We start from the raw sequence: 13,663 nt of genomic DNA on the forward strand, positions 1-13,663 counted from the left end.
CGCCCTGTATTGACCCTTTTTCCCTTCTCATTATTTCAAACATAAGTTTTGAAAATTCCAAATCCTCTCAACTTATTTTCCATTCTCAAAAAAACCGACCTAAAACGAGATGGCACGAAGAGGAGGCATCGGCAAAGGATACATGGGTATTACGGTAAGTATTTCCATAAAAAAATGTAACGAATTCGTGAGAAATCGGGCTGAAAATCGGGATTAAAATCCCAGAATTTCAGCTAGGCGGGCGACCCGCACCATCTCCACCTACGGTGGAACGCATGAACTATGCGTTCCACCGTAGGTGGAGATGGTGCGGGACGAGCGATCCACCATATGGTGGATCGCACGGCGCACGCGCTCCACCGTAAGGCCAAACGCGCGGCGCATGCGCTCCACCATGCGGTGGATCGCTCGTCGTACGCGTTCCACCTAAGGTGGAACGCGTACAAGACGTGCGCTCCACCTTATGGTGGAGCGCATGCGCCACCCGTTTGGCCTAAGGGCCAAACGTTTGTGGCGCACTGGTCGGCCCTAAGGCCGACTGGTGCGCCGCACCCGTTTGGACCATAGGGCAGGTGGTGTAAGCCACCCGCCCAGGCCAAAAAGGGGCAAATTTTGATTTTTTTTTTTAAAAAATTGTACGGACCGGGCGTAGGTAGACCCGAACATATATAAAAAAAATTATGTTAAATTGAATATACTAAATAAATAATATTACAGGATCAGGAGGGATCTGACCCTAGACGCACGTCTTCACGTCCTGTTACTGCATCTGCTCGGCGGGACCGGGCGGAGCAGCAGCGGTTCATGGCGGACGTCCGGAGGGCACATGCTGCACAGGCGGAGCGTGCTGAGGGACAGGATGAGGCGGCTGATATAGACATGGACGGGGATGCTTCTATGCATCGTCCTAGTGCTAATACTATCCCCATAGATCGTGACGAGGGGTCGAGACGGACGATTTTCTTCTACCGCAGCATCTTCTTCTGGTAAGAGAAATTTAAAAATGTGTTTATTTGTATTTGTGTTAATCGTGATTATTGAAAGATATACCAAAAATATAATGTAAATCGTTTGCTGTAATTTCAGGTAGCAGCAAGCGATCGAGGGGTGTAGAGGATGACTGGGTTGTGAAGGACCCCGTCCCCGGGGGTCCATTTGATGGTGCTGTGATCCCGAGCTTTTTGGGACATATTGCATGTGCTATCTGGGCCGGTCAGGATAGGGGCGTCCTTAGGTGTCATACCAGATCAGGGTATTGCTCGAAGCTGAGATTGTGGTACAGTGGTTCTTCAAGGACGATTCAGTCGCGTATCGAGTCATCTGGCATGTTCCATTTACCTGGTATTATGCACAGTCACATAGATGCTGCTCTGATCACGGCATTTGTAGAGCGGTGGCAGCCAGACACGTCATCATTTCACATGCCATTTGGCGAGATGACCATTTTGATGCATGATGTGTGGGAGATATTGCGCATCCCCGTAGATGGTGCCATGGTGACTGCTGATGCGACTATTGATGAGCTTAAGGAGTGCGTGATGGATTTGTTTGGGATGACTCGGGTTCAGTTAGATGCTCGTCATTATGCTTCTGGTGGTATACGAGCCGCTTCCGTCATGGAGCACTATGGAGGTGATCGGATTCCTGAGACCCAGGCTATAGCTTGGACGTGGCTGATGCTCGGTTCCACCTTGTTCATAGACAAGAGTGGTGACCGCATCCGACCTTCTTGTCTGTTAGAGGTGCAGGACTCGGCGGCTGGAGCCGTTGGACTTTCTTGGGGATCAGCTGCACTAGCATATCTATACCGTCATCTTGGTATTGCTACCAGAGGAGATTGCGGGCAGATGATGGGTTGTATGACATTGCTCCAGTCCTGGATTTACGAGTATTTTCCTTGCTTCAGGCCACATCGAGAGGCAGTTACAGTTGACCCGGATCTTCCTAGGCCTTCATTATGGCCATCTATATCGATGGAGAAGAGCGATGAGCGGCTGAGAGCATTTCGTGCCCGGCTTGATGTGTTGACAGCAGATGAGGTATACTTGCTATATAATTATAAATACTTGTATGTGTTAATGTAATTTTATACATCTGTAGGTCATGTGGATGCCGTATGGCCCTGATGCCATTACTGAGACCCCGAGGACTCTATATTCTGGATGGATACGTTATCGGGATATGATCGAGCCGTACATGCCGGGGCGATGCCTTCGACAGCTTGGACATGTGCAGACCATTCCTAGACCGATATTGCAGCCTTCTAAGGCTGTTCGCCCGTGGACCAGTTTGAAGTATCGTGTAGAGGTGCCAGCTGTGATGGTGCAGGGTATTTGGGACTCTTTTCCCCAGTCGTCCGTCCTTATACTGTCTGTATTCACTCCAACACATACTCCATCAGATTGTGAGGATCAGTACATGCATTGGTACACCCGTCACTCACACCCTCGTCTACTTCCGGAGATTGTTGCACCCGGACCGACTGTTTATACTCGCTCGAACAGTGAGATTGTAAGTTATTTTTGGTTTTTCTTTACTGGTCTAGTAATGTGAAATGATATTTACTGAAATGTGAAGTGATATTAACCTTGTTTTTTGTTCCTTACTTTTTACAGTGGGTTAGTCGATTATCTGGCTGGGGTGAAACTGTGTTGGATCACATGAGTCAGCTGGACGAGGATGCTGCGATTGTATATAGGCAGTCGTTAGAGCAGATTATGGGTGCTTGGCATTTGGCCAAGTGAGTTATGACTGTATTTTGAAGTATTTTAGTACTGCTTTGACTGAATTTGGTGGATTGATATTTTAGTACTATTATGACAGAATTTGGTTTTTTTTGTGGTACGTTTTGTTATTATTGCAAATTTAAGAATACATTAGAACGACATAAACGGCATAAACTGAAAAAATACATTACAACGACATAAACTGAAAAAATACATTACAACGACATAAACAGAAAAAAAAGACATTAGTCACTATCTTCTTCGTACTCGTCAATGTTTGGTGAAGATGTCGCTGGTACACCTGACTGTATTGCAAGGTATATCTCTTTCTCCTCTGCAATATTCGTCTCATATTCCACAGGAAAAATGTTCCATGGAGCATTTCCTCTATTTCTTGGCCAAGCTCGTCCTGGCAGGTAATCGTTCTTTGAAGCGCTGATACTCTGTAGTACTCGAACCTCTAATTTATAGCGATCCCAATTTTTCACGATCGAGTAAGGATAAGTTCGATGAAGCTCATGAGAAATTTCAGACTCTGTCCATCTTAAAAAGATGATGGAGTTGAATTTTTTTTAGGGATAATTCCCCTCTGATTATCACGCAGTAGTCTGGCGAACATAGCTTTCCAGTCATCAATAGGCATAAACCACTTCAGAAATGTTTGAATATGACTAGGAATATTTCCTTCATTCAAAGTGTTCAACCATTCCTCTAGAGCAAATTCAAAAGGCATGTAATACATATAACATAAGAACCATAGCATGTGTAGTGAGTATATTGGAAACTCACCAGCAGACGGAAGCTTGAAGCAAAACATAAATGGAGTTTCAGGATGGAACATTGTTGGACTCACAAATGTCTCTCCATATACACGGATTGCGTAGTATTGGTAATCAAGCATCTTCGTCGTGCAATCAGACTTATTCAAAGTTGATACTATGCTTTTCTCGGGAGGAAAATTAGGGAACTCATTGGTAAAATCAGATGAAGCCATTTATGTTTGAGAGTTTTCGTTGAAATGAATTTAAAGAGTAAATGTGGATAACTGAAGTAGAAAGATTGTTTAATTTTATAGATGGAGAATATAGCCGTTGGAATATAGCTGTTGGAATACCACATGTTCGAATATATTAATCAAAATTGATCAGAATTGATCAGAATTGATCAGAATTCACCTGTAACATTACAGAACCATACAGAATTCACCTGTAACATTATAGAACCATACAGAATTCATCAGAATTCACCTGTAACATTACAGAACCATACAGAATTCACCTGTAACATTACAGAACCATACAGAATTCATCAGAATTCACCTGTAACATTACAGAACCATACAGAATTCACCTGTAACATTATAGAACCATACAGAATTCATCAGAATTCACCTGTAACATTACAGAACCATACATAATTCATCAGAATTCACCTGTAACATTACAGAACCACACATAATTAATCAGAATTCAACCTATAACATTACAGAACCACACACAATATCAAATACTAATATCCCCTAAGTTGGGCCAATCTGGTCCACTGTGTCACCCTATCCTGATAGAAGCGCTCCCATCCTACAACGCTTTGGCCTCGGTGCACAAACCACGAGTGTACTATAGGGGGCACCGGAAAGTTAGGCGATAAATTTAAACGTATGTAGTGCTGGCAGTGATTCCCTAAATGAGCTATACAAATCTCACGTGATGGTCTTGTAGAAGTGGATGCGGCATACAATGGTAAGATAGTACCACACAATGCTAATGTGTCCCCACCTGAGAAGCCAAATAACATGATAGCAGAATTGTACATTGTAGCAACCGGCCACAAGTCATCCCAAACGATCATCCAATAATCTGGCGTACAACCTGCACCGTCCCAACTTACTCTACGAAGAGCTGCATCAACAGTATCAACAAACACTCTTTGATACAGACAACGGTTAGCAATTACTTCATTTCGAATGTGATGCCTAACTGTCTGCCATGCTTCTTCGTCACCAAAAATGTAAGTTGCTACCGTACGAAAACCACAATTTCCATCACCTACAACGTCGTAGTATGATTCGACGTATGGTTTAATTATGCCAACTATTTTATCGGAATGTACGAATTCAGAACCATAATACGTTTTTCCATCTGCATTCATGTATATTGGTGTAAAACAACTCTATATTGCAAAACAGTTATAAAAAAAAGTTAGGTTTATCAGATAAACATTACCTGATGAGGCAGCATTATGTACCGAGGATGACGAGCTAATTCTGCCACTTCTACCACGACTCCTAGATGAACTAGTAGAACGAGCCCATCCACGACGAGTTTCATTGTATTCCCAAGAACTCGGCATACGTTTTGTGGATTTGCTCACCTTAGGTCATCCCCGCACGTTAATTTTGACATCGGGTTCGGTGTACTGAGCTTGATCAGGGTGTAGTTGATCATGGATAAACATTGAAATATTACGCATTACGGATGGGTTGGCTTTAGAGACTTGGTCCACTAAGGACTTAAAATATCGCTGCTCCTCGTTCAAATCATTACGCCCGTCATTTTCATCAGTGTCACCATGATTGATTAAAAGTGTTCTCCAAAACACGTGAACACTCTCAGAACTGATCATTTGTTCCAGATCACAAGCTCGTTTCAGCTCACATGCACATGGTATCTGATGCGATGTTCTCAATACACAACCGCAACGCACGTACACTTCATGGCTCAACCCTCTCATACGCTCTAACTCTTGATTCAACAACTGCAGACAATAATGAGAGACTTTGAATACAAGTTGGCTTAATGGGCGTCCGGCGAAAGTGACTTCTTGACGAAGCCGGGACTGTTCAAGCATGTACCTGATACGAAGACAAAATTATTATTAGTTAGTGAAATGATACAACCATAAATGCAAATTCCAAAATCGCAGTAGAAGAAATTGGAAATACCTTATATTGGTTGCTTGTGATTCAATCTGCTTGTGAACCTTCTGCCATACCGTGTCAAGGGACCCAGTTGCCGTATTGAGCCATTGCTTTAGACTAGCATGTTCGCTCTCCACTCGACAAGTAGTTGTGTTGCCAAAATGTAAGAACTCCTTTGTCCAAGCAACAACAAACTTCTCCTTATGCACCAACCACGTCTCCTCAACATACGAGATAACTCCTTTGAACCTGCTCATCTTTTCCTTCATCATCATAAGATTGGTCTCGTACTCCTCAATGGTTAATGATTCTAATATTGTTCTCCATTTGCCATTCTTGAATTTAGAGGCAAGGCCTTTATCTCCAATGATTCTATACACACGATCTTCCACATCCTTATTTATATGCCAAGTGCATAGCAAGTGCGCTGCTTGTGGAAAAACTTCTTGTATCGGCTTAAATAACCCAAGCTCCCTGTCACTAACAACAACGGTCGGGTTCAGATCATCCCCAAGAAAAATCTTCAGCCTTTGCAAAATCCAACGGTAGCTCCCTTCAGTCTCGTCTTTAACAATAGCATACGCTATCTTGAAGTTATTATTGCATGGCGTCATCCCAATAATCTCAACAAACGGCATTTTGTACTTGTTTGTTTTGTACGTTGAATCAATGCCGATGTACCAGTGGTAAGTCCTGAACATATCAACTGACTCTGGATGTGCCATGAACACATGCGTTATCACACCTGAATCAGCCTGTGTGTAATTGACATATTTGTTCTCCACAGCAATATGGTAGAATTGACTAGCCAGGTCTCTACCTTCAAACGCGTCCCTCCTCATTTTGTCCTTGTAATTATATATGTGTTTAATTACTGAGTTGTCCTCTGGGTGTTTTCTTTAACTGATGCTAAAATAGCACAAGGCTTTGCTTGAGCTGAAGTCATATCACGCACAATTTGTTTAGATGCGATACTGAGTCCGCTCATTTGCCGACTTCCCTCTGGATACATACGCATTGTATGGTTATGCATTCCAGTTAACCCAGGCTTAGCCTTTATCCCCCATCCCGAAAGGTCTGCATGTTGATAGGCTTTAATCTGAAATTTGCAGCGGCACGCTTTAGTTTTACTTTTCCTAATTGCAGGATCTTCATCATTTTTCACAACACCTCTATATCGTTCACCCCGTGAACAGCGCAACAACTTCTGTTTTTCCCCATTTTTATGCGAAGATATTACAATCTCAAACCCATTCTGAATAGCTATCTTTTTTGCCCAATCAATAGCATCCTGACCGGAGGGGAAAACGGTATCCGTTATGAAACGCGAACTATAATCAATGTTATCGGGGTTCCAATCTTCTATCGGTACCTGAATATACGAAAAATTGACATTAAAATTACAAAAAAATACTTCGGGGCTATTTCTCCCGTTCGAAATTAATTCGGGGCAATTTCTGCCCATTTTGGCCTGAACGGGCAGCGCGTACTGCCCGTTCCAATGGAACGGGTAGTTCATCCGTTCGGCCTAAGGAACCGGTGGTAATCGCAACCCGCCCAGGTCAAATCCAAAATAATAAAAAAAAAAACCTAAATAACGTTTTTAATAACCGTAATCTTACCTCGTGTTCGAACTCATTGTCTTCGGGAATGCTTTGATCCATTTTTGTCAAATTCGGGATTTGTGCTCGGGAGAGAAAAATAGAGAGAGTTTTGAAGGTTTTGGGGAAAAAAATGACAAGGGTAAAATGGTCAAAAAAGTGAGGTGAACCGGAATTTAGGGGCGGTATTTAGCAATACCCAATGAAGCAATAAGCTAATTGAAAAAACTCCAAAAATGAACTTTTTCAAAATTAGTTTTTTGGACTCAATAAGCTCTTTCAAACATTTCTTCACCAAAAACCACTATTAAAGGTTTAACTAGTCAAACCCTATAAAGTGGCTCAAACCTCTAATTTTAGCCCAAAAACTCTTTAACAAAGAGGGTCCAGGTCCTGTTTGGTAATTAGCTATTAGCTGTTAGTTGATTACCTTTTTTTGTTATCGATTTGACTAGTTGATTGTGTAAACTTGTTTGGTAAAAGCTAGCTGATTACTAATAGTTGTTTTCATATTCTTTCAAAAAAAATGATAAATAAATACATGGTAAAACATTTATTTGAGGTTAAATGATAGCAATTAGGGGTAAAAATATTATTCAAAAGAGATGTAATAAAAAACTAATTGAAAAATCTTACGAAACCAGTTTTTTCAAAATTAGTTTTTAAAACTTAATAACCACTTTCAAACATCTCTTCACCAAACACTATTGTTAGAAGTTTGAATAGTCAAAACCTTTAAAATAGTTAAAAAAAAACTTTTTATCACACGACACCTTAGGATTCTAAGTGATTGGTTTGTTTTTTATCTTTTAATTTTAAACATTAATATGAATATAAACGGGTCTAAATTTTTTAGTATAATCTCTAACATTGTTGTCATTCATATAACTTTGTTCTTTTTGCTTTTTAATTAGACTAACTTAATTTAAAATTTTGAGATTTTAAATGATTGTACAGATTTTATTTGGATTGAATGCTTTGAAGCCTTTATTTTAAATATTTATGATTTGTAAAAAAATACCTTACATTAATTTTGGTTACAAAAACGTAACATTTTTTTTAAAAGACATTACATTTTTTTTTAAATTCATAATTTTGGATTATGTCAAACTAGTAAACTTAGTATTTTTAATATATTTTAAGGATTAGAATTTACAAATTAGAAGTCTAAAATATATTTTCTAAAGTTTACTATTTATGAATTGGAGTCTAGATTTTTTAAATTATAGTGTAAAATCATAATATATAGAGAATAATGACATATTAAAAATTAAGTTTGGTGATATGACTTAGTTGTAATTTTCTACTATATTATGATATTCATGTAATTGACCCATTTTTTTATGCCTATTTAGAATATATTTAAATTAAATTGTAACCCAAAAAAGAATATATTTAAATTAAATGCATTAATATTTGTTATTTAGGAATATTAGTGGTTACTTACTATAAATGCATATACATTCCTGATGATGAGTTGACTACGATTCAATTAGTGGTTACTTGACTATAAATATTCCTGATGATGAGAATTCACTACTTATTTGACGATTGAATTCATTAAGTTTTTCTCAAAATCATTTATCGATTGATTATCTTCTACTTCTTCTTCATCGATTGCTATGGATTTTGGGACACGAATTGCTACGGATTCCATTCTCAAAGAAATCAACAATGGCAGCAAAAATAATCCGGTATTATCTCCTTTATCTTTTCATATGGCTTTGAATATGTTGGCTTCCGGTTCAACCCGTCGGACTTTATATCAGTTGCTACACTTTCTTCAATCCGATTCTACTACTCATCTCCATGCTCTGTCTTCCTTTTTTATGGAATTTTCCACCGCCGGTACTCATCCTCTTCCGTCTCCTAATTGTTCCTTACATGAAAACCCTAGCACCCGCACTGGGGGATCTTCCCCGCCCTATCAAAATCCAAGTAGCTCCAGGGGACCTTTCAGCCCTTGGCTACATTTTCCATTACATCCCAACAGCCTCGGCGGACCTTCCATCCCCGGGGTACCTTTTCTGTCATATCCAAATCCAAACGTCCCCGGGGGACGTGTAATCGCTGCGGTACCTATTTCGTCATTTCCAAATCCAAGCAGCCGCGGGGAATCTTCTTCTTCCTCTTACCAAAATCCAAGCAGTGGCTACGACGGACCGATCATCTCTTTGGTTAATGGCATTTGGGTGGGTCACAATTTCTCTATAAAGCATCGTTTCGAACAGTTGGCTCAACATGTTTACAAAGCCAAAGCTGAATCTGTTGGTTCTCCCCAGGTATGTATAAACAATATTCAAATTCCATATGATATTAAGAAAATATATTATAAAGATCAAATTTAGCCCTAATGGAAAGTGCTTACATACTATGTTATATAAATGTCACATTGTTTCAATTTGTTTATTTGTAACTATATAAGATAAGGTGCAAACATGCTCCTAAAATTTAGGACCGGGAACAATTTTACTCATAACTTTTAAAATGGTGCAATTTTATTAAAATTTCTTTTGGCTGCCAACATTAGTGGTAAAATTGCACCATTTTAGATGTTAGAAATAAAATTGCTCTTGAATGTAAACGTTATGAGCATTTTTACACTTTATCCCTAACTATATTAATAATACAGTAATTAGACAGTTTTACAAAAAAAAAAAAATTGTGATTAACTTAGGCTTAGTTATTTTAAAAGGTTTTGCTGTAATTGTATCTGAAAGTGATTATTAAATAATAGTAAAACCTGGCTAGTTAATGAGTGTCATTGGGAGGTCAAAATTGTGCACATTCTCCGAGAAGGAAACCAAGGTGCGGATTGGATGACAAACTACGCAGGACATCTGTCTTTGGGTATTCACGAGTGTGATACGCCTCCTGCAGACATCCAAGAATTTCTGTTTTCAGATTTATGTGGAATAGGCCATCCTCGGATCCGTTCTTAGCTTTTCGTTTTTGTTTTCTGTTTCGGACCTAATTCCCTCCATTCTACCAAAAAAATAAAAAATAATAGTAAAACCAATGTTTTTAAATCTGCATTTGTATATTTCTATTATCATATTGATATTATGGCATGAACTTATATATTTCTCAATTAGGGTATTAAATTGGGTTTTTGTGTGTTATGTAATTAAAATATATTTTATGATATATAATATTGATAATAGTGTCGAACATGTCATGTTATATTGCTGTTCCCCTAATTTGTTTAAATTTTCTTTTTCTTCTTACAATTCAGTAAGGTTGATAAAGGATTCACAAACTAAATATTGTTTTGGTTTCACAGAAGGAGAAAATCAGGGATAAAATCAATTCTTGGGCATTAGAAGTATCGAAAGGACACATCGATGAACTTGTTCGGGAAGATTTATTCACTGAATTAGCAATACTTGTACATGTAAGTGCACTCTACTTTAAAGGAACATGGCTTCAAAAGTTTAATCCCTCGGATACTAGAGAGGAAGATTTTCATCTCCTTAATGGACAAACTGTTAGAGTTCCGTTCATGGAGAGCTCGAATAGTTACCACTTATAAGGATCGTTTGACGGTTTTAAGCTACTCAAAATGCAATACAAAAATGACCAATTAGGTGGAAAAAATTACGCCATGCATATGTTTTTTCCTGATAAGAATGATGGACTACGAGAACTGGTAGAGAAGTTCCACTCCGATCTAAGATTTTTACTGGAGAAACGCGAGCTTCGAGGAGTCAAACTTGATAAACTGCTGTTACCGAAATTGAAGTATGAATATGGATTGGATGCTTGTGCGAGCATGATGAAACTGGGATTGGATTTGCCTTTTGATAGTGAGAAAGCTGAGATTGATGAGATGGTTGAAACTTTAGGAGTACTTTATGTGTCGAACGGAGTTCAGAAATGTTCTATCGAAGTAAACGAGGAAGGCACAATTGCAACTGCTGTCAATGTATTTGAAATGAGTTATGGAATCACAGTGCCTTTTACGGAGCCGTCTCAACGAAGTTTTATAGCAAATCATCCGTTTTTGTTTATGATCAGAGAAGAGGCTTCCGGCACTGTTCTTTTTATTGGAGCTGTTCTCAATCCTCGTTTATAGAATCACTGCTCTCAATATAGTAGAGGATGTTTTACTGTTGTTGAGAATGAATACAATTTTAAAGAGATTTCTCTCTATTTTATCATTATAATAAATTGGATTGTTCCGAGAGTATTTTTGAATTTATCGATAGAGTTCTCGGAAATGAATTCTGAACCTCTCCAAGTATTATTTACTATTCCAAGGTTTAAACCTTAATGGCTGTGTCCCATGCTGAAATTTAAGCAACTGTATTTTGGGAATAAAGCATACTAAATGTGTGAAACAAAAGAAAAAGAGTTTTCTTTCACCTTCTGGTGTTCTAGGGAACTCATTGTATCTGTGAGCTTACTGATGTCCTTTCAAGTAGACCTTGCAATTTCGTATTCCGGTTGTGTTCGTATCGTGTCATTTTTGGATTTGTGTTAAAAAGAGTATACTTAAATCCAATCCAAAAACTTTTGTGTCACAATCGTGTAAATCTGTTTGGTTACATGTGATTTTATTATGCATATATTAATGATAACTTTTAAAAATATAAGAAGATATGATAATATTTTATATCCTTTATGTCTTAGATTAGTATGTTAATATTAACCATCAAAAAATCCACTAATATCATAATAGACGGCCATGTATTGTGTTTATAATAATTTAGGAGGTTCGAATCATATTTGCAAGTAATAACTATAATTTTATTATCTTTATTAATAAAGTGACATATAAAAACACAAGAGAATATAACAATAATTTTAGATATCCGTGTTATTTCGTGTCATTTTTTGATTAGCATATCAACCCTAACCTAACCCAAAAATTTGCTTATCAGTTTCGTATCAACAAAAAATGACACATTACTAACTAAGCTAAAATCAAACACAATTGCTTGTCGATTTCGTGTCGCGTGTAATTTTTCCACCTCTACTTTCAAGGAATGATTGTACAAACAATTGTCAGACTAGACGAGACATGTCGAGAGTTAAAAAATGTGGCTTCTATTATGGTTTATTTATTCTGCATTCAACAACAAAATGGAAACCGCATCAAATGCAATACGAACTGGCATTTGACAGATTTGGACTCTAGTTTGCCACTCATCAATTTCTTGACATGTGCATCACAGCCCCAAATCTTCATGAAGGAAACGTTGGGCTTTCGGCCCGTCCATAATTCATATGGTGTTCCTTCAACTGCCTTGCTCGGTGTATTATTAATTATATGAGCAGTAGTTTCCAAAGAAAATCCCCAAAAGGAGATAGGGAGAGAAGCTTGACTCATCATTGAGCGGACCATGTCAAGCAGGGTCCTGTTCCTCCTTTCTGACACTCCATTCCATTGGGGTGTACCAGGAGGAGTGAGTTGGGATACAATCCCACACTCTCTCAAGAATGAGACAAACTCTTGGCTCAAGTATTCGCCCCCTCTATCAGACCGAAGCGCTTTTACTTTCTTGCCAAGTTGATTTTCTACTTCATTTTTAAAATCTTTGAATCTCAGAAGAGTTTCAGATTTATGTTTCATCAGATACACATACCCGTATCGGCTATAGTCATATGTGAAGGTAACAAAGTACAGAAAACCAGATCTAGCACCGGTGCTCATTGGACCGCATACATCTGAGTGTATCAGCTCCAATAGCTCTGTGGCCCTTACACTAGTTTTGGTGAAAGGCGCCTTTGTCATCTTCCCTCTTAAACAGGATTCACACGTGTCATAAGACTGCATGTCAAATGACCCTAGCGCTCCACTAGAGTGAAGCCTAGTTATGCGTTTCTCATTTATGTGGCCAAGACGACAGTGCCAGATATATGTAGGATTCAGTTCATTAGTCTTAATCCTTTTAGCGTTTATGTTATAGATTGATTCACTACGTTTTAGATCAAGGATATACAAACCATTTTCTAGAAATGCGGTTCCATAAACAATATTGCCACGATGTATAGAAATCCTACCACGTCCAATATTAAAATTAAAACCGGAAATATCCAACATAGAAACTGAGATAATGTTCCTGCGCATTGCAGGTACAAAACAACAATCTCTAAGTTCTAAAACTAAACTAGTAGGCATCTCTAAAGTGTAATCTCCGATCTCCAAGGCCTCTACACGAGCACCATTGCCGACTCGAAGATCCACTTCACTAGATCCTAACAACCTCCTATTTCTCAGTCCTTGCACATTTGAACAAATGTGAGTACCACATCCAGTGTCTAAAACCCAAGATGTAGAAATAGCCAGATTTATCTCAACAACATAAACGCTAGAACCAGAAGCTTTAGCCTTCTGTTTCTCCCTTAGCTTTGGACACACGTTCTTCCAGTGTCCCTTCTCATTACACTCGTGACAGATATCATATGTCGAGGCC

The sequence above is a fragment of the Euphorbia lathyris genome, chromosome 7, assembly GCF_963576675.1.
Source record: "Euphorbia lathyris chromosome 7, ddEupLath1.1, whole genome shotgun sequence".
Lineage (NCBI taxonomy): Eukaryota > Viridiplantae > Streptophyta > Magnoliopsida > Malpighiales > Euphorbiaceae > Euphorbia > Euphorbia lathyris.